Source organism: Mytilus californianus, unplaced genomic scaffold (genome assembly GCF_021869535.1).
Source record: "Mytilus californianus isolate M0D057914Y unplaced genomic scaffold, xbMytCali1.0.p SCAF_3, whole genome shotgun sequence".
Classification (NCBI taxonomy): domain Eukaryota; kingdom Metazoa; phylum Mollusca; class Bivalvia; order Mytilida; family Mytilidae; genus Mytilus; species Mytilus californianus.
This window is the reverse complement of record NW_026262679.1, coordinates 102873682-102896911: the sequence shown is the minus strand read 5'-3', so window position 1 is coordinate 102896911 and position 23230 is coordinate 102873682. Positions and strand designations below refer to the sequence as shown.

The window sequence follows — 23230 nt, the reverse complement described above, 5'->3', positions numbered from 1 at the left end:
AGATGAAACGCGCGTCTGGCGTCCAAATTAAAGTTTTGGCCCCAGTTTCAAGGTCCACTGAACATGGAAAATGATAGTGCGAGTGGGGCATCCGTGTACTATGGACACATTCTTGTTTTTTACCTCCGATAGAAACAAATAGGTATTGAATTATTGGATGGAGAACAGGATAATCTGGACGAGATTGACTGGAAACGGCTGAATCGGGACGCTGACTGAACGATATCTGATTGTAAGAAATAAAATTCATACAATTTTTTTTTTTACAAATTTATGAATTTCAAGCCCTCATAGAAAGCAAGGTTTTAGTTTTAATTAGATTGGAAAGCTAAATTCGAGGGTTGTAAATGGAGAGCGCAAAAGGGGGAAAGGGGGGGGGGGGGGGGGGGGGTCCACATGGAATATTGGCAGTTTATCTCATGAACTCTACATTTGAAAGACATATTTATTGGAAATTTAATTAAAAGAGAGAGAAAAAAGTGTTAGACTAATTGTGAATGGTCTTTCTTCCTTTCTTCCATGCAAAGAAATTGTCTCCGTTGAAATTTTGCGACATCACATAGAGCAAATTACAGGGATGATCAATATTACGGTGACCTTTATAATTGTTAACTGTTGTATGTCATTAGGTCTCTGGTAGAGTTTTGTCCCATTGGCCTAAACAACACCAAAAGAGGTAGTCTTATTTGAATCGATCTAAAGTGAACCGATCTTGCTTTAAATGTGAACGCAGAGATCGGTTAAATCGAGAATAATGTACATGTATAGCGTCAAAACTACACATCCCTGTATAATATATCAGTGGTTCGTTGTTTAATCCATATTTCTCTGTTAACAGACCTTCGAGTACATGCAAGTAAAAGCAAACTGAAAAAATTTTGTCTTCGCCATAGCATAAATTTGCGAAATCTGTGTCTTCTTTTCTTCTTTTGTTTTTTTTAGGAACCGCAGTATTTCTTCATGTTGTAACTTCCTTGAGTACTACAGTTTTTTGTTTCAAAATTAAAGAAACCTGCAAGATCACAAGTGTCAAAATTTGAACTTGTGATTTAAGAAAAACAAATGCTAGTGTGACAGACATACTTTTTTCTCATTTTACAGCTTTATATGCTTTAAATTATATTTTTATCGATTAGTTTCGGATATCGATGCGTTGAATGCATGGGTGTCTACCAAAATGTCACAATGCAAGCGTCTTCATTTTTTCTTTGAATTATTAAGGACAAGTAGTTACAAATCTTCAAAAAATCAAGATCAGCTTCTCGAAAAACATCACCATAATGTCAAATTCCTTTGCAAAAGGAACATTTTGATATGTATTAACTATAAAGTAAAGAGTTATGTACAAATCTCCAAAATAAAGCGGTCGCATGGTGGTCTACCAAAATGTCACAGCATAATTTGACGTTCACTATAATATTATAGGCAACATAACTATGTTTGCCATTATAGTGTTTTTGAAACGCATCTATTTTACTAATAGAATACATAAAATATGAATTTATAATATATATTTTATTTACATTCGTTGGAATGTGTTCCTCTTTTGAATATAACATTATTTTTTCAATAAAACCTGATTTGAGTACATTTCAATGAGACAGCAACTCAACAATAAATATAATACATATTTACACTGGTCACTCTTCCGGAGACCAAAGTGGAAATTTAAATATTACTTGAATCATACTTATATAACGTTAATATTAGTTAATAGAATATTGATTAGTTTTGACCCATAACGAATTTATGCAAACTTTGGCACAAAAATGTATGTGTTGTACTGTTTTAACACTGTTCCAGGTTAGGGAAGGATTTGGTGCCGGCAAAGTTTTTAACTTTGTCACATTCTGTATGTGCCTGTCCAAAGTCAGGAACCTGTAACTCGTTGGCTGTCGTTTGTTGCTGTATATCATATTATTTTCCCGTTTATTGTTATGTAAATACATCAGGCCGTTACTTTTCTCGTTTGAATTGTTCAACTTTTTTTTTTATTTCGGGGCCTTTTATAACTTACTGTGAGGCATCGAATTTGCTAATTATTGAGGGCCGTACGGTGATCTATAATAGTTGTTAGATTCTCTGGTATTATTATGTATAATTATATTAGTTCTGGATTCTTCAACACACAATTAAATCGGTCAGTGAATGTAAAAATTATAAAAAAAATATAAAAAACTACATTTGAAGGGGGCTCTTTTAAGGCATTCACTGTTAGATTTTCACAAACCATTTGCTGAAAGACGCAGAATTGTCTGAATACATATTTGTTTATTTTTGGTCATAATTTTCATCGGTTATTTTTGTTTTTCTCCTGATGCAAATCAAGTTTTTAGATAAAATGTAAACTTTGTGTTATGTCATTAGAAGTTGATAATTAACGCTTCAAAATAAACATATTACCAAAACATTTGAGATTTTTGGTTTTCAGCCATTCATTTGATATACTAGTAATCATTGCCTCTGTGTTAGATAATACATAGTTAATCATAGGTCAATCTTAAAGAATCATACTGCCCCAGGAATAAAGTGTGAGGATAAAAAAGTTCTGGATCCGCCACTGCATTGTTAAAAGCAAGCAATTTTGCAAGTACATGGACAAATGTTATTTAATCATGTAAATAGCACTTGTCTTGATACACTGAGCTATTCTAAGAAGTAGAAGCTGACTCAGTTGTTTTTAATACAAGCCTTATCCTTGTAACAATGTGCGTACAAATGTAGTTGTTAATCGGGCACTGAGGAGGCTGTGATACGAATTGTTGTTGAGTCAATGTTTTTCTGCTGTCAGTTTGATCCACTTGAGCATGCTAAACGAGTGAAGGTCCTTATATACACATTGGAATGTGAAATAGCTAGTATTTAAATAACGGAATTAAAAGTTTTTAAATGTTTTTTGGCATCAAAACCTTCGATCGATGTTTTGGCAAAAACAATGAACTTTTCTATCAAAGACGGTATTTAACTTTACTCATCCTTGGCGTGAGACATAAGCCATATGATTATCGAGCATTTGATATTCTGTCACCTGTGTATTGTTCTATTAAACTATTATCACTTGTCAATTATCCGACGGCTTCAAAGTTGGTCAAAATATAAACATGTTGCATTTCAGTAATGTCAGTCATGCCGGATTCTTTCGATACACTCAAGCTTTTAAGTACGTAGTAAAAATAGCGCGGGAAAACTTTCATTCATAAAAATATTCATGAATTAAACGCTGTCTCGCGTAGATTTCTTTTGATTTTCTCTTCAGCGCATGGCAGATCCTCGAAGTAGTGTTTGTGATACTCATTTTCAAAATGAAGTTAAATTCGTCTGAATTGTCGGTGAACATTCATTCCTTTTTTATTAGCTCACCGGGGCCCGAAGGGCCCCATGTGAGCTTATGCCATCACTTGGCGTCCGTCGTCGTCCGTTGTCTGTCGTCGTCGTCGTCTGTCGTCGTCGTAAACTATTTAAAAAATCTTCTCCTCTGAAACTACTGGGCCAAATACCTTCAAACTTTAACTAAATGTTCCTTAGGGTATCTTGTTTATAAATTGTATCCCAAGTTTTGATCCATCGACAAACATGGCCGCCATGGCTAAAAATAGAACATGGGGGTCAAATGCAGTTTTTGGCTTATATCTCAAAAACTAAAGCTTTTAGAGCAAATCTGACATGGTGTAAAATTGTTCAATTGATCAAAATCTATCAGCTCAGAAATTTTCAGACGAATCGAACAACCCATTGTTGGGTTGCTGCCACCGAATTGGTAGTTTTAACCAAATTTTGCAATTTTTTGTTATTATTTTGAATATTATTATCGATATATATAAACTGTAAGCAGCAATAATGTTCAGCAAAGTAAGATCTACAAAAAAGTTAATATGACCATAATTGTCAATTGACCCCTTAAGGAGTTATTGCCCTTTAAAGACAATTTTACACAATTTGTTCATAAAGTTTGCTAACATTTAAATATCTTCTCCTCTGAAATACAGGTGAGCGATTCAGGCTCTTGAGAGCCTCTTGTTCTACCTGTAATCTTTTCAAAAGAGTAATAACTCAAAATTTCAAAAGCATCTTCTTATAGAATCAGTATTCAAACACTAGTACTACATTATCTTGGAGCAGAACATTGGAAGCTATAGCAAACTTTCCAAAAAACGCAACACATATTTTGTATATTGTTTTCATCAAATCATAACTTATATTCATGTCATTGCTTATCATGCTTCCCGTACCCCTTTTTGAATAGAAAAAAATCAATTCCTGAATTTCCTCAGATAATCAAACATGGCGGAATTCTTGACGCGAAATTAGAAGCGAATAAATTATGTTTTCTTCGTTGAACATTACCTTGAAACCTTTGCGAAGTTTTATTCAGTAAAAAGTCGGTGATTTTCCTTTTTGTCACGACTAAGAAATGAAAATTGAAATTATGTCATTAGATATTACAGACATAATTTAGTCCACGTTCTTTTGAGAACAATTTTAACCAATAAAATTACTTTTTAGTCCCTGAAACATCCGAGCAGGTAGTAATAACCCGTAAGTGACCACCTATGGACCTGGTTAACATGTAGTTTAATGTCACGCCATCTAATTCAAATTAGGCGACATCATTTGTAACAAGGAATAACTGCTACAACGTCAGGTTTTTTTTTACCAATTCGTGGCATGAATGTCATGGCAGGCAGATTTACCTCAGCAATGTTTCTCATATGGTGAAATACCACATAATCTACTGTAGAATTATTTTTTAACAATGTCAGTGTACACCGCATTGCTACAAAAACAAACTGAAATGGGTGGGAATGGGCTTAATCAGAAGGGGGAAAACTTGACTAAAACCATTTCTGTCATTCATTTAGGGATTTTTTTTACAGCTGTCTTTGCCTTTGACGATTGGCACGACCAATAATGAAGAGAAAATCAGGATTTTAGTGCATACCACATGATTTAAACTTGAAGAACTTAATAAATTCAACTTTCGAATTTCAAACTTAACTTAGACGATGAAGAAATGAATCAACTTTATACTCAATTTTGTATTGCATCCGTAATGTGTATTTTAAAACGAAAAACAAAACAAAATAATCGAGTGTTGCGTTTCTAAAGTCCTTCAGTATACTCATCAATGTTGTATAACTTTAAACCGGTTTTGTAATTCAGCTTGTTGATATTAAGTTAAATTCCACTATGCTGTTAGGCGATTCATGTTTACTGTCGAATAATGATAATAATAATGATAACAGACTTCCATTTTCACTGTAGGGCGATTCATTTGTATTGTACATGCGATGCATGTTCACAGAAGGAAATAATTAATTTTCATCATATTGTCTTAATTTAGCCGACTCTCTAACAAAATTGATGAAGTCAGAATGATTGATTATATATGCCAAATTTGTGAAAGTCTGAGGTAATATATAAAAAAAATAATCCGTTAAAATAGCATTGTAATTAAGTTTCAGCAAGCGTTTATACAAAGGAAATAAACCAACCACACGTGTAAACTACAAGCATTATGAAAATAGCAATAATGGATACATCTTATACTGTAACATAGAGCATTCGCAAAACTATCTAGAATATCTTTTCACTCTGTTTTTGGCAGAATATATTTCGCCCTTTCAACAATGTCTGATAATTGTCTCGTTTTCCGCGACAAAAATGAAACAAACTTCATTTTCAAAATGACCATGGCGAATGAAGAAAATGTGATTGTAATATTGAAGATTCTTCGTCTTCTAACATTTGCGGCATCTTGGTCGAGAGTAAAGAACGCTGCAGCCATTGTAGATGACCAATTTCATATTCGCGGAAAAACTACGATCGAGATGATTTACGTATTATTTACTATCATCTTAACTTACGACGGCTTTGTGAAACGGCTGTAAAACCTACGATTTATCAATCTAATTAAAATTAAATCATTGAATTGCTCTTGTTCTGATATGTCGCGCATCATATCAGAACAAGAGCAATTCAAGGATTTTACTTTAATTAGATTGACGATTTATTTACTATAGACGTTCGACGACACGTAGACTTACGAAGGCTTTGTGAAACGGTGCCCTGAATCGCCGAAGTTCATCTGACCTTTTTCTTCTTCTTTTCAGTTCCAGAACAGAACATATTGGACTAAGGCTGTCACAGGTTGGGGGAATTGGGCGCCCTAGATATCACATTTCACGTGAACAGTTGACATTTTTAGTTGAAATGGGATTTTCTACAAAATGCATGGCAGGCCTCCTCCATGTATCAGTATCCAGCGTAAAGCGTCGATTGAGGTAAATATCAAATTAAACTATAAACAATTGGTATAAACCAATGGATGCTTTATAGTTTACTCTAATTGCGCTTTGCACAGCCACTACTGTTGTACATCTGAGTTTGAGAGTTCACAATTGGAACATTGATATCATAATTAGTCGTTAAGTTGGATGTGATCTATAGATATGATGCAGATACTTAATCATATTTTTTGTAATTATAGATGTAAACAAAAAGAGTGGACACTCTAAAATGTCTCGCCTTCTATAGTGTTGATAATTGAATATACGTCGAAAGATTTTTTTTATACCACAAGCATTACATTAAATCAACATTTAAATGTTCAACGTACTTGAGGTCAAGGTGAGATAAACCTTTCAGTCACACATGTAGGTCGTAAAATCATTCTTACCAATTTAGTAAGCCGATTGCTAAAAGTATCCTAGTATAAAATTGAACTTTGACCAATAAACCATAAAAAGCCGGCCAAGGCCAACTGACACCTGTCAGACAGACATACACACTTTCCAATTATTCCAATCCCCAAACATTGTTCTACTATCCCTATAGTATCTGAAAATATATATCAAAATCAGAAATTTAACATTGACTAATGAACCATGAAAATAAGGTCAAGGTATGATGAAACCTGCCAGACAAATATATACACCTTTCAATCATTCCATAAATTCAATATAGTTCACCTTTACCTTACAGAATCTGGAAAAAAACACCAAACAAGAAAAAATTTCCATGAACCAATGAACGATGAAAATGAGGCCAAGTTCAGATGATTACTGTCAGACAGACAAATACGCCTTAAAAACATTCCATACACTAAATATAATTGACTGAATGCTTACACCAAGTATAGAAGACCTATTGCTTATAGTATCTGAGATATGGACTAAACCCCTAAAACTTAACCTTAATCACTGATCCATGAAATGAGGTCGGGGTCAAGTGAAAACTGCCCGACAGACATGAGGACCTTGCAAGGTACGCGCACACTAAATATTGTTATCCTATTACTTATAATACGAGAGAAATTTACATTGCAAGTAGTTACAGAACAATGAAAATAAGTTCAAGGTCAATGGTCATACGACAGACGAAAGTTCGCGACGGACGGAAAGTTTGTAACATAAGGCATTTATATACAAAGTATGAAGCATCCGGGTCTTCTGCCTTCTGGACTATTAAGCTTTTAAGTTAAGAGCTAACGCCGTCGGTCGTCGCCATTGGATCACTATCCTTATATCTCGCTTTTTGCGACTTCGCAGGCGAGACAAAAATCAGTATGTAATACGGATGTCATACTAATCAAGTACTCATTAGATGTACCTGCGATACTCGAGTACTCGCTAGGGAAAAACATCTACAAATTTATACCCGTTTTACGTATTATGGGTCGTTGTCTTATGAACGTAAAACCTTCATCAGTTACATTATTAACTAGGACTAGATAAAAGTTCAAGAAATTTTATACCATACTTTTAAAACAGCTCATTTACTAATTGTACCAAATAAGTAAACTTGCAATAATCTAATGATTCAATTTATTAATAAACATCTTTAGAGAAAATAATTAATCAAACAAAATTATTTGGTAACCGTAAAAAAACACATGTAACGATCAACAAAGGGGTACTTTATATAATAAGATGACGGAAAAAAAACGGGGGATATCTTCAAACGATCAATGCAGGATAAAAAATTCAATTCAAATATCTTTTTTTAAAGACCTCCTACCCCCTTGTTAACTTAATTTGAAACAAATCAATTATTTTGTATGATGCCAATCTCGTATGGATTTTATTCACCCTCTATGGTCCGTAGGGGGTCAGTAGTTTATCGTATAACGAATTTATCGCCCGCGAGACTTTTTTCCGCTGTGTTTTGTAGAGAACTAAACAATAAAACACAACATTAATAGATGACGTCACTATTAACAGTAGACGTGACGTCATGAACCCCTATGAAATTTACTAACCCCCTACGGATCCATAGGGGGTCACAACGTGACGGCGTTAAACCAAACACAACGTGATAATTTACCGGCGGAGCGATAGATAAAATTAGTCAGACACACGTCATCGAATGTTTATTGTTGCGTTATGGTGTAACACCACTAATTCGGGCCCGGCCAGAAAGCACATACCAGAAAGTAGTACATATTTAACACTAAATAGTTCCAACGCATGAGTGTTACTTTCAAAATATGTAGAATATTTACGTATTTTTGGTATCAAATGAAAGCTGAATGACTGGTGATCATTATAGAACACTTTTTGACTTATAATTTTGAATAATAAAAAAACTGCATCAATTTTTTTTAAAGAGGGTACATTTTGCCTGTTCGTCATATATGAAGTACCTGTTTGTGTACATCCGATGTTCCGGGAATCAGTTCTTTCTTATATGTCATATTTAAAACTTAAAACAAAAGAGTCGTGCCAGCTTGAAAATGAGTAATTTAACAAAGAAAGCAATAGGGCCACGAATAAGTAGTGTGCTTCCTTAGACTTGGGTAAATAGATGCACACATATATAATTATTGAACCTTTGTGCATTCAAGCGTTTCATTATAGATATCATATTGTTATATTTCTGTATCAGTTATTTTTTCAAATGTCTTTAATGACCTTTTGAGATATTCGATTACAATTCTACACTTTCAACAGAGAACTATGAAATTATAATTTTATGTCATAAAGTTATTCCGTTTTTAAATATTGTAAAAAATAATCCTAAAATATCTGATATCAATTTCAATTTGGAAGAAATTAAACACATTATTTTAAATAATCATACTCTTCAAAAACTTTTGAACATAAAGCTCAAATCTTTAGCTAAATATTTAGTAAACTTAAAAAATCAAAATTAAATCAACTTATTACTAGTTACACGATGTAGACTAAAAAAATATCAAAAGGAAATTGAAATGTGTCAATAAGATAACTTCAAAAAGAACATAGTGTTTGTATAATTTGTAAAATTTTATATGAAGCACTTCTCCTTACTGTCAAATCAGATGTGCATGTTTCTAATCGTATTTTATGTAATGTTTGCTTTTAAACCTGTTAGGATTTGTTTTTAAATCAAGTTTAATTGCATTGGGGTCAAACATTGATTATACAAATAAAAGAATAACAATTTACAAGACTAGAAATGTTGGAATACGAATGCATCAAATTCTTTAAAAATACATTTTTTTTAAACCGTAGATACTGCCTCTTTTAAATAAACTGTTCGTCGTAAAATAAAATACAATTAAGGATTTCTTGTTTTCAACTTGAAGAGCAAACATATAAACTGATGTCCATGTGATATCATTTTAGCTTGTGTTTATTTTCTAGGTGTCAAATAAAGGAAAATTATTTGTTGCAGTTAAAAATTATCATAATCAGTTAAAAAAGTCAGTCATTTATATATAGGTACAATATGATGGAATTCTTTAGTCTTTACTACCAAGTATAGATAGAAAATAAATGACAAAACGTTTATTTCATAACATGTGCTACCTGTAAATTGTTGATTTGTACACATTGTTTAATGTATTATATTGCTGTGGGTATCAGATAATAAGATTATCATTATTCTTGCTAACTGTTATACCCTCTCAAAATACTTTAGTAAAGAATATTCATTTAATTCACTTTTACATGTTTTGTGTTATAATGGATTTATAATGCAAATATGCCATTTTCACTCTACTATGCATTCAGGATTTTTTTTAAAGACAAACAAACAAAAAGGAAAAACAAACGTACTACAATCAATGAGACATTACATGAACAAGAAAATGGAACAGAACAAGACAAGACAATTATTTATTACAACGTAGGCACACGTATGGTACTGCAAGAGAATAACGCATTAACAATAACATAATTATCCATTTGCAAGCCAGACAAACAATATATAAAAGAGCGATATCATACAATAGAATTGCAACATACAATATTTTGTTGAATTTTTGCATCAAATTGCAACATGAATAAAAATTTATATCAATACGTATGTCTACATGATGCAAATTTTCAAACTATCTTTATGTTTTAAATACGTGCACAGTAGTTCGTTAGAACTTGCAAATTACAGTGTGACAATAGACCTGTCAATTTTAATTTGGAAGGATTCTATGTGAAATACTTAGGTATTTTCTTTTCTGTTAATGCTATCATTTGTTCGTTGGTACATGAAAAAAAAATCATGATATTCCTCCGATAAATTGACAATACATCAGAGAGAGAGAGAGAGAGAGAGAGAGAGAGAGAGAGAGAGAGAGAGAGAGAGAGAGAGTGTGTGCCACGCTGTCTGCAGTTATGAACCATTGCAACAACTCTTGAGGGACCGTCGGTGGCCTTTTGTCTGAGCCTGTTGCAAGGCAAATTTCTGTCCCTATTCGATAAAATTTCTGTCCCTATTCGATATACTTTTATTGTCCATTGACCTTTTTTTCACCCCGGGTTGCATCTATTACAGGACCTACCTGTTGTATTTATTGTTAAATTGTTCTCGTCCTGAACTTGCATGTAATATTTGCAACTGGACATTAAGCAAAATTATAATATTGTAAGTACGTTTTGAATATGTTATTATTATTTTGAGCACTCTCATGTGGATAAGTTTTATCTAATGGGATTATCCTCTTGAAATAAAGATAATTTATTCCTGTCATTCATTTTTGCTAATGTGCTTTGTCTATATGCCTTTTTTGTGTTTCCTTGATTAAGATTATAACACAATGTTGACTGCTGTATCCCTATTTTTGACAATTTTACCTATTATGTCTGTTTGTTTTGTTCACACATCGTTGTCAATATAATGGAATTTTATACGACTGTCATACAAGTGAGAGGTTTAGCTAAGATTAAACCATTTTCTACATAAGAAAATGCCTGTACGAAGTCAGGAATATGACAATTGTCTGTGCGTTTGATGTGTTTGAGCTTTTGATTTTGCTATTTGACAAAGGACTTTCCGTTTTGACTTTTCCTCGTAGTTCAGTATTTTTGTTATTGTACTTTTTTTTTAAATTGTTCAATTATTCCGTGTTGGGCTATTGAGGTATCGGACTAATGAGGCGTCGGACTATTGGAGTGTCGGACGAATGGGGTGTCGGACTAATGGGGCGTTGGAATTACAGGGCTGCCCCGTTAAAGTTACGTGGCAGAGTCTGTATCTCAGATACTATAACTATTTAAGTTCTAGGTCAATTATATTTTGTGTATGGAATGACAGACTGGCAGGTTTCATCTAATCTTAACCTCAATTGCATTGTTAATTAACAATATTTGTTTTTTTTCTAGTTTGGTCTTTTTCTCAGATACTAATAGCAATAGGGTCATTCTATTTTGTGTATGGACCAGTTGAAAGGTGTATATGTCTTTGTGGTAGGTTTCATCTGACCTTGATCTTACTTTCATGGTTTATGGTTTATTGGCCAATGATCAGTTTTCGTAATAATGTCAGTTTATGGATACTTTAAGCGATACCAGGACTACTATATGTGTTCTATGGCATGATTGCAAGGTGTACATATAAAATAAAAGATGTGGTATGATTGCTAATGAGACAAATCTCCACAAGAGACAAAATAACACAGAAATTAACAACTATAGGTCGCCGTACGGCCTTCAACAATGAGTAAAGCCCATACCGCATAGTCAGCTATAAAAGGCCCCGAAATGACAAATGTAAAAAAAAGTTCAAACAAAATCTAACGTCATAATTTATGTACAAAAAATGAACGAAAAACAAATATGTAACACATCAACAAACGACAACCACTGAATTACAGGCTTCTGACTTGGGACAGGCATATACAAACAATATGTGGCGGGGTTAAACATGTTAGCAGGATCCCAACCCGCCCCATAACCTGGGATAGTGGTGTAACAGTACAACATAAGAACGAACTATAATAAAATGCTTCGCCGATCGCAGCATGATACGACCGCAGAGGTCTAACCCTGAATAGTTGGTGCAAGTTTGGACACAATATTCAAGCTTGATACTGTCTGAATTTGAATTGTAATCAAATTTTTGACATAATACAGGTTTCTGACACAAAATAAATGTGGTGGGTGATCTTAAAAATTTGAAATGTGTTTGAAATATTTGTATTAATTTTCAATTGAAGATTTCTTGCTATTGCGCAATACTGTTATATTGTGCAATACTGTGCTATTGTACAATACTGTGATATTGTGAAATATTGTGCTACTGCCCAATACTGAGCTATTGCCCAATACTGTGAAATTGAAGATTTCTTGCTTTTGCACAATACTGTGCAATTGATGATTTCTGGATATTGTGCAATACAGTGTGAGTAAAGATATTTTGCTAATACTTTTCTAACTATTGCGCAATACTATGCAATTGAAGATTTCTTGATAATGGGTAGTATTGTGCTATTTTGCAATACTGTGCAAATGGATATTTCTTGCTATTGCACAATATTGTGCTCTTGAAGATTTCTTGCTATAATTGTGCAATACTGTGCAATTGATGATTTCTTGCTATTGCGCAATACTATGCAATTGAAGATTTCTGCTATTGCACAATACTTCATTTATCAATCTATACATCATGTTTGGTGTGTATCTCCTGTCATATCAGTATTTTTTGCTTTTATATATAAATAAGAAATAATCCATGGTAAATTGGAAAATTTTAAGAAAAAAAAAATTATAAAAAAATCACCCCTCCCGAATTGTTTTAACCTCCCTTTTAGTAATTACATCCAAACTGATTCCCAGATTTCCCTTTGTGGTATGGTACCTTGCAGTACAATTTCAGAGCGATCCATACACTTAAACACAAGTAATTGTCTGGAAACTAGAAAAATTCTTGTTTTTGTCCCCTAATTCCTTAACGTTTGGGGCAATTACCCCCAAAATTCAATCCCAGCATTCTTTTTGAAGTATGGTACCTTGCATTGCAATTATAGAGAGATCCACACACTTAAACACAAGTTATTGTCTGGAAACTAGAAAAATGCTTGTTTTTGCCCCTTTTTGCCCCTAATCCCTAAACGTTCGGGGCAATTACCCCCAAACTCAATCCAAGCCTTCCCTTTGTGATAAGGAACCTTGTGGTACAATTTCAGAAAGATCCATACAATTACATACAAGTTATTGTCTGGAAACTACAAAATTGCTTATTTGGGCCCCTTATTCCTAAACCGTTGGGACCATACCCCAAAAATTAATCCCAACCTTCCTCTTGTGGTTTTAAACCTTGTGTTTAAATTTCATGGATTTTTTTTCTTTTTTACTTATACAAAAGTTATTGTCCGGACGCCAAGTTTCTTCGGACGACGCTGACGCCGACGACGACGACATAAACGACCGCAAAATTTTTGCAGTCGCATAAAAATCAGTTGAAAAAGGTTTAACTCATCAGATGTATACAAATAGAAATACATCTTACAAAAACAGAGTGGACGCGGCCGCGTACTTGTATGTCCCAACAACAAAAAGACACTAAGTACTGATCTGAGAGTACTCGCAGTTACTGACACCTAGTTCAAAGCCACTAACAACTAATAAATAAATCATGCATCTAAGACTTAATTATCAATCAGTACACATCCAACATCCAATGGATTTAGTGTAAAGACATCATTAACAGTCAGAGAAAAACATGACCTTGTGAAATGCGAAGATATGTCAGTCTTGCATGTCTGAGCGTGACCTCATTTTCTTAGAACATTGATAATGTTAAAATAATTATAAAAAAAAGATGTGGTATGATTGCCAATGAGACAACTCTCCACAAGAGACCAAATGACACAGAAATTAACAACTATAGGTCACCGTACGGCCTTCAACAATGAACAAAGCACATACCGCATAGTCAGCTATAAAAGGCCCCGAAATGACATTGAAAATTTTTTCAAACGAGAAAACTAATTTATGTACAAAAAATGAACGAAAAACAAACATGTAACACATAAACAAACGACAACCACTGAATAACAGGCTCCTGGCTTGGGACATGCAGGCACATACATACAAATAAGTAAATCATTGTATTATTTAAAATCTTTCAATAACAGAGCTTCAACAGTCAGTCAATGATAGATAAAACCAACGAGACATTTCAGGGTGCGAATGCTTGTTTGGCAGATCTGAGTCTAGGAATAAAGTTTTTTAAGCATTAATAATCTTTTTCAAACCAGATTTTCATTAAACTGTTACTGTAACTTCTTCATAGCCATTTTGAAAGTAATAGTATCCTGAGCAATTTTGTTTTTAATTTGTTCATTATGGGTTTTTTTTACTGATAAACATGTTATATTCTGTGGCACCGTTAAAGCCAACAATTCATTTCAAGTCCACAACACCTCTAAAGTCCACTACTTATTTTCCATAAAGTCCATAACGCCGCTAAAGTCAACAAACTTTCCGCTAAAGTCCACAAAATGACCTCCGCTAAAGAACACATTAAAACGACATTAAAGTCCACAATAACAAGTTCCGCTTAAGTCCACAAAAAACACCGTTAAAGTCCACACAATTCTTTTTATTTAAAAATCAATTCTCTTTTTTTTTTATCCCGGTAGTCACGTGACATTACAAAGCATGTGCTGTTGTTCTTGGTAGTTATTTTTTAACAGTTTTATAAATGAAAAAAAATACAGTATCTGAAGAAGATTTGATAAGTTCCATTAATTTGATCTTTGTAATATGAAGATCCTATCAGTGAATCAAACAGGCCAATTTGGACATCATTTTTGAAAAGTTATCTAGCCATAGTAAATTCGTTAGTTAATACATAATTACTGCGTTCTTCCAGTATATTTTTTTTTTCTAATTCTTTGTATATAATCACTTTTTTACGTAAGTAATATGCATAGGGGTTTAGTCTCATACCATCATAAAATATATGAGAAGAACATTACACGTGTCATACCAACAGCTGGTTTTAGAATAAATGTGTTTATTTCCGATGCAAAGATCCTATAAGTGAATCAATATTAAAGCCAAAATATGTCATCTTTAATGACCTGACAACAGTATCGTAGCTATATCCCTTCTCAATAAGTCTGTTTAAAGGTTGAGTTAGCTTTTGAAGTGAATGCCGACATTTCTGTGCTTTGTAAAGAATATTACCATAAAAGATTAGATGTGAAATACCTGTATAAGATGTCTGCATGCTGATATATATTTATGAATGATGTCCTTGTACCGATGATAAAATTTAGTAAATGTTTTGACTAGTTTGTGATATCGAAAACCCTGGTGTAATAATTTTTCAGTTATGCATAGATTTCTTTCTCTAAAATCTAATACAAGTAACATACACGAGCGAATAGTACAAGTTGAGATAAATAAACACCATAAGATGGTGACAAGGGAACGTCACCATCTATAAATGGATAATTAACAATAGGAAATGACTCTTTTATCATAAATTTTGGTATTAAGCTTCCCGTTAATGATATAGATATCAAGATCCAGGAAAAGGCAGTGTTCATTGTTAGCATTAGCTTTATTTAATTAATTCAACAGGATAAATCTCTTAAGTGTACATACTGAAGTCGTGAAATTAGGGTCAAAAATCTAATTTGGCATTTACATTAGAAAGATCATATCATAGGGAACATGTGTACTAAGTTTCAAGTTGATTAGACTTCAACTTTATCAAAAACTACTTTGACCAAAAACTTTAACATGAAACTCGCACTATCATTTTCTATGTTCAGTGAACGCACAGACCAGTAAACATTGTGCCCCTCTACTATCGTAGGCGGGGCATAATTTCTATGTTCAGTGGACCGTGAAATAGGTGTCAAAACTTTAATTTGGCATTAAAATTAGAAAGATCATATCATAGGGAACATGTGTACTAAGTTTCAAGTTGATTTGATTTCAAATTCACCAAAAACTACCTTGACCAAAAACTTTAACCTGAAGCAGGACAGACAGACGGACGAAAGGACGCACAGACCAGAAAACAAAATGCCCCTCTACTATCGTAGGTGGGGCATAATTTCTATGTTCAGTGGATCGTGAAATTGGGGTCAAAAATCTAATTTGGCATTTAAATTAGAAAGATCATATCATAGGGAGCATGTGTACTAAGTTTCATGCTGATTGGACTTCAACTTCATCAAAATCTACCTTGACCAAGAACTTTAACCTGAAGCGGGACAGACGGACGGACAAACGAACGGACGAACAGACGAACGGACGAACAGACGCACGGACCAGAAAACATAATGCCCCTTTACTTTCGTAGGTGGGGCATAAAAAGTGATCCTAATAATTACATAGGAATATCCCTGATAAGTTGCTTACTAAAGTTACCAAATTGATGAATGCTGTACTAAATGAAAGATTGCTTAAATTGATGGAAAATACTGTCAGTAATACTTAATTTGGCTTTAAAAAAAATCACATAACTTCTGATAGTATATTTGTGCTTTAGTCTTTCATAAACAAATACTTAAACAAAAATAAAAATAAAATATATGCCTGCTTTGTAGATTTAAAAAAGGTTTTTGAATCTGTCTGGTGAAAAACCTTACTTTATAAACTTTATAAGACAGGAGCAGGGAACAAAATATGTAATATTAATAAAAGAAACTTATTTCATCAAGCAAAACAAAGATACAAATTTTCAAATAAAAAATCCATGAAAAAAGCTAGTATTTCATATAAAAAAGCAATGAATTGCTCATATCGTACATTCCACGAGAATATTGCAAATGACTTCAACGTTAAGTCAAAATCTGACCCTAAAAACTTATGGAAATATTTAAATAGTATTGGGAAACCAAAGTCAAGTAATAAAACCCCAATAGGTATTGAACAATTTCTTGAATATTTTGAAAGATTAAATTTGTCTGATGAGGAGGGAGACTATCCTGATATTGATTTTAATAAAGTCCCCAAAGAATATTGATCGAATTCTGAATTATGTTATTACAGAAGAAGAAATTTAAAAAGTGATTAAAAATCTTAAAAATAACAAAGCTGCAGGGTACGATGCATGGTATAGTCAATGAACATGTAAAATCTACTGCTCCTATTATGTTGCCTATCTATCACAAACTTTTCAGTATTGTGCTAAACACTGGAAAGATTCCTTCAGTTTGGTCAAAAGGTGTGATTAAACCTTTTTGCAAGAATAAAGGGGACAAATGTGACCCGAACTCTTATAAACCCATTATGCTAGTTTCGTGTCTTGGGAAAACCTTCACAGCCGCTTTAAATGGAGGACTCATAGAATTATCTGATGAAAATGAACTAATATCAGAAGCTCAGACAGGTTTAAGGCAAGGATATTGTACATAATAAGATAATAAATTCGTTCTGTATTCCCTGATATCTATTTACCAATCGTGTGGAAAATCTTTACTGTACTTTTGTAGACTTTTCTAAGGCTTTTGACACTCTATCGCGGTCCGCATTGTGGGTCAAATTACAAACATCAGAAATCACAGGTCAAGTGTTTAAAGTCATCCATAATCTGTATAGCGATGTCAAATCGTGTATCAAAGAAGTCGACGAACTGTCGTCATTCTTTAATTGCGATAATGGAGTTTGGCAAGGAGAAAACCTTTCACCCTTTCTATTTACAGTGATCTTAAATGATCTTGAAGACTTCTTTTTAGAAAACGATGTTCCCCACTTGCAAAGCCTCGAGATCAAATGTCATGAGCATTTGTCTATCTATCAAAAATTATTTCTGTTGTTGTATGCAGATGATACTATTATCTTATTGGAAACACCCGAATCAATGCAAGAAGCTCTGTCAGCTTTTGAAAAAGTATTGTCTACAATTGAAATTAAAAATAAATCTGTCGAAAACGAAGGTTGTTACCATTTGCAAGAGGAAAACCGAATTAATTGCAATAATCATAAACTTTCTTCCATTTTGTACCATACAATGTTCAAATTGAACGAATCCGGATTGCATAAGTTTAAATGGATTGAACATGTTAAACCTGAAGAGGAGTTGATGACACAAAATATGTATCCTCCTTTCTAAAATTTGCAGAAAATGACTAATATTGATAAGATGTTGAATGATTGCCAATGAGATATATCTCCATCCAAATCACAATGTATTTAAAGTTAACAATAACAGGTCAAAGTACGGCCTTCAACAGAGAGCCTTGAGAATTTGAGAACATACTAGTAACAATAACCGGGATGCAGCGTCACCCCCCCCCCCCCCCCCACAAATAGACATACACACAGCCTTCCCAACTTTCTAGGGTTGAACCTTTACCTTTCCTTCTCATGTCTTTAGCATAACGCCTAGCATTCCACAACCGCCTAATCCCCCCCCCCCCCCCCCCCCCCCCCCCGAACGTCAGATTATCAAAACCAGCTCTAGTTTCTGTTGGTTTACTAACTCGTATGTATTGACCATGCAAGGGATTAGAAGTGAGAGGATAAATTCTCAGTTTGGAAGGAAGTTAGTAATCAGATGTACTCTAATATTGTACAGTTGATCTTCTAGGTCCATTTATAAATTTCAGAAGTATGGAATTTCCTGATCATTTAATCTGAAGTCCGATGGACAAAGAATAATTGGCAGTTGTTACTAAACAAAGAGAAGACATTATATTCATTCATATAGAAATTAAAAAAAACGACCAGCAAGCAAATTTAATACTTATCGATTCGTCTGTTATTTCTGATACACACAGAAGAAAACAATTTAAATGTTGATATTGGTACACATGCAACAAATACGAATTCAGTAAAATTGAGGAAACAATTTACCTGGAACTAAATTTGTGATTGATGCGATCAAAATTTTTAATGAACTAAATGGATAAAAAATCGCTTTCTAAAATTATTCTGATTTTTAAAAGATATTATGTTCGTATGAAAATCTTCTGTAATATTGATAGGCTGTAAAAACTGCATTTATTTCTTGAACAGGCTACTGGAAATAGTTATTCAAGAAAACACACGTTCTTCGACTAGACCAGTGATACGTGTAAGTAGTAAATAATTAAAGTAGTAGGAACGTTTTTAATTATACAATTCTTTAGGGTCATTTGTTGATAATATAACAATTTATACCAGTAGATATTGTACTTAATATTAATTAAAAAAAATAAGAATTCCAACTTTTACTAGATGATATTAGAATTACAGTTTGTACTGTAACCTATATATAATTTATGCACATATTTGTTTTGTAGGGAAATGTTGTCAATAATAAAGGTTTGACATTAACACAAATCCGATCTTTGCAAGATGAAGAATACCTTGCTAGTCTAAATGCTGACAGAAAGAAGGTATCAACTTGGATATTTTTTAATATTTTTAGTTCTATATAGTTTCAAAGAAAAAAGATTTCGCAGTCATTTCCAGATATATACAAATGGTATGCAAATAAGATTACAGGGTTTTCTTCTTTTTGTAAGAGTATGGGCTGTGTATGTTCTGTAAATTAATTTCTATATCACTTGAGATGACGTAGAATGTTAATTTACAGAACATGCACAGCCCATACTCTTACAATTAGCCTCCCATTCTTATTTACAATTTTGTTATGTCGAAGCCTTTTATAAGAATATGTGGTGTGATACCAATGAGGCAACTAACCATTAGGGACTAAATGACATAGATTGAAGTAACTGTAGGTTAATTAACTACCATCGGGCCTTCAACAATGAGCAAAACCTTGCACTGAATGATATATGTTTTAACAGCACATATAGCAGATAGTTTAACATAGTTTAGCTTGATTAATTAATTAAATATATAATTCATTACTTTTTTATAGCCATTATGACATTAGTAACTTAAACTGTTGTACTCAAAGTGTATTCAAAGATTGCAAAACTTTTATGTCAGTCATACTATGATTGTTTCTTCAAAGTTTAATGGTAATGGCTAGTTTAATTTATTGATACTGTGTGATTGTTAGGACCAAGATAAAAGGGAAGAAGAAGAAAGGTTGGCGAAAGAGCAGAATGAAATGATAGAACTTGAAGAGGTACATTAACGAATAGTGCAATTAAGAAGATATATCTGAAATATAAAATGCAATTACCTAAAAGAAATAGGCTCTGATGTTTTATTGAAATCTAAAATCAAAAATAAAACTTATTTACGGAAATGCAGTTATTTACACGTTTTATGATCCATACAAGATTGTACTTTTATCTGCTTCCACAAGTTGTGATACATAAATCAAAATGTGAATTGATTAATTCCATAGTCGATATGGATTGCAACTACGATTTTTTGTATTTTCGAATTTGAATTTTAAATTTTGAATTTTGAATAAATAACATGAAATCTCTGCTAGATTCTACATCCAAGTACCTTTCAATAAAGTTGAGAAAATATTTTGAAAAAAGAAAAGTAAGCAAGATAAAAATGTCAAAACTTTCCATTGAACTCCGTCACTGTATACAGTTTAAAATTTGGATTCCTCATGCATAATTAATGGGTATATATTTTGTGAATTTCTTCCATTGTTTGGGGCTTTGAAAACCTGAAAATTATTGAAAAGACTCACTTGAAATCCTGCAAAAGGGCGCTGAAAGTTAGAAACACTACGCCTAATGTTATGGTTTACGGAGAATTGGGTAGATTTCCTCTGGAGATAAAGGTGAAAATTAGAATAATTATATATCGGTGTAAAATTGTAAATACTAGTAATGAAACAAAGCTATGCAGTTTATTGTATAGACTGATGCTTAGTTTAAAGCCTAAATCTAAATACACCTTTAAATGGGTAAATTGTATAGAAGCAATATTAAACAGTACTGGCATTGGATATATTTTGCCAATCAAACGGGCTACTGTGATAAAATGTATTTAAAACACATACTGTGTGATCAGTTTGTACAACAGTGGTTTAGTAATATTGAAAACTCATCACGAGGACAATTTTACTCAATATTTAAAAAAAGATTTTACTTTAGAAACATACCTTCTAAAACTTCCTGAATATTGCAGGCTTTGGATCAAACACTTTAGGTGTTCAAATCTGCATCTGTCTATTGAAACAGGCAGATGGCAAAATATACCGAGGCATGATAGAATATGTATTTTGTGTAGGAGTAATATTGGTGATGAATTTCATTTGTTATTTAAATGTACTTATCAAAATATTGTTGTATTAAGGGAAAAGTTTCTACCAATCTACTACGCAGTTAATCCTAATTATAAAAAATGGAAGGTCTTCTTTCAATATGTAATGTACAACCATAGATATAATAGCCATTAATGGCTATTATATCTATGATTGTACCAATATCATTTAGCATTCGTAATTTCTACCAAACTGTAGGAAAATATTCCTTCTTTAAAATGATATCTCATTTTCTCACTTTATTCTTTCTACTTTCCAATATTTAGAAGAAATCGTATTACACTCCCAGATTGAAAGACGTGTTTTGACAGAATAATGAAATTCAAAACTGAAATTTCGAAAAATCGTAGAAAATTCGGAAATGTTACCAGAAACTTAAAAAAATAGCAAAATGCTAGAATAAAGTTTCAGCTTCATAATGATATCAACTATTTTGCTTTGCACTTCGTAGTTGCCGAGCTTTTAGAAAAAAATCAAAACACTGTATTTTTTGTTTTGTAATCCGGATGAAACTCACTCAAGTTTTAAGACCGAGGTCTATTTTAATAAGAATTTTCATAATGAAATATTACAAACGTATGTTCGATGAGGTATTAAAATGATACATAAGGCCTTAACTATTCACGGAATGGAACTTTATTTTTGATTTTGGGTTTCTCTCTGCGTTATATCTTCTCAAGCAAGATGACCCCGTGAATTTAAAAGACCGATCTATATGACAGGAAATGGACCACCGTCATGTGTCTTTACATTATTCATCATACTTCCGACCGAGTAGACATGGATTATAGCTCTGCGGGTGCTCTGCGGGTATCCCGATTGATCTCGAGCCGCGTTTTCATTCCTTTTAAATATACAATTCCTTGATTTATCAAAAACATTGCCGATATGTTCTGAAAATGTTGAAAAACATATTTGTATATTATTGTTATATATCTATATGCTATATCTATGTTATTGATACCACATGTTTACTTCGTCATGTTTATGTAATGCTATCTATACTACTAAATCTAAATACCGTTTTTTGTTCACCTAATAAACGTATAACCGAAGAAAGCTACAAGTCAAACTTATATAAGGGTATACTAGTATATACTTTATAGGGTATACTGAAAATTTTACCCTTTCACATCGATTACTGTTTGAAACAATAAGCAATTAGACAAATTAATAAGTTCCGGAACTATCCGATGCGATTTCCTTTAAGTCATGTCATTTAAGGTAGCACGGTAGTATTTGCATTCCAGAACTTAGGTTGCTCTTTTGTGTACCCTACTTAAGTCAATGTATCTGAACAGTGTGATTGGACTAAAAATACAGTATCAACTGAACATACTTTCCCAAACTGAAGGATGAATCAGGTGTAGAAAAATTTGAAATAATTTTACATACAGGTGAAAATGAATTTTTGAGAATTTTTTTAAATTTTGTATTCACTGCATGATAAAAGACCTAAAAGCACTAGTGGCCTTAGGTTTTTAAAGATATCAAAAAAAGTAAACGGTCATGATACATATTCAAATTCATTTCTGAAGAGTATAAGGAAAGTACTTCAGTGAACTGTTTATGTAGAATTTTTGGCAGTGTTAGAAAGTGGTGAAAATTCTAAAAAGGCTATCATTATCCCTTATGGGCCAGGAAATACTACCGTGCCCCCTATATGTCACATGCTACCTATTACCTTATCTATACGTTCCGCATCTGTCAGGCGCACCACCAAACGGTGTATTTGGGATTTGCTATATACACGGGTCATAATCACAGGGTTGACACTACTTAATTCAATCATTGTCACACTGTTTCCTATTGTAGTATTTTAATCATCATGACTTTATAAAATGACAATACGAATACTAAAAATCTAGACTTAAAATAA

The 23230-nt window shown here is 32.9% G+C and overlaps 1 protein-coding gene across 2 annotated transcripts in view; it reads right to left on the bottom strand.

The window, feature by feature from the left end:
• Positions 1 to 23230, bottom strand: part of LOC127735618 (sulfotransferase 1C2-like) — an 89195-nt gene that overhangs the window by 18554 nt on the left and 47411 nt on the right. The window lies entirely within an intron of this gene.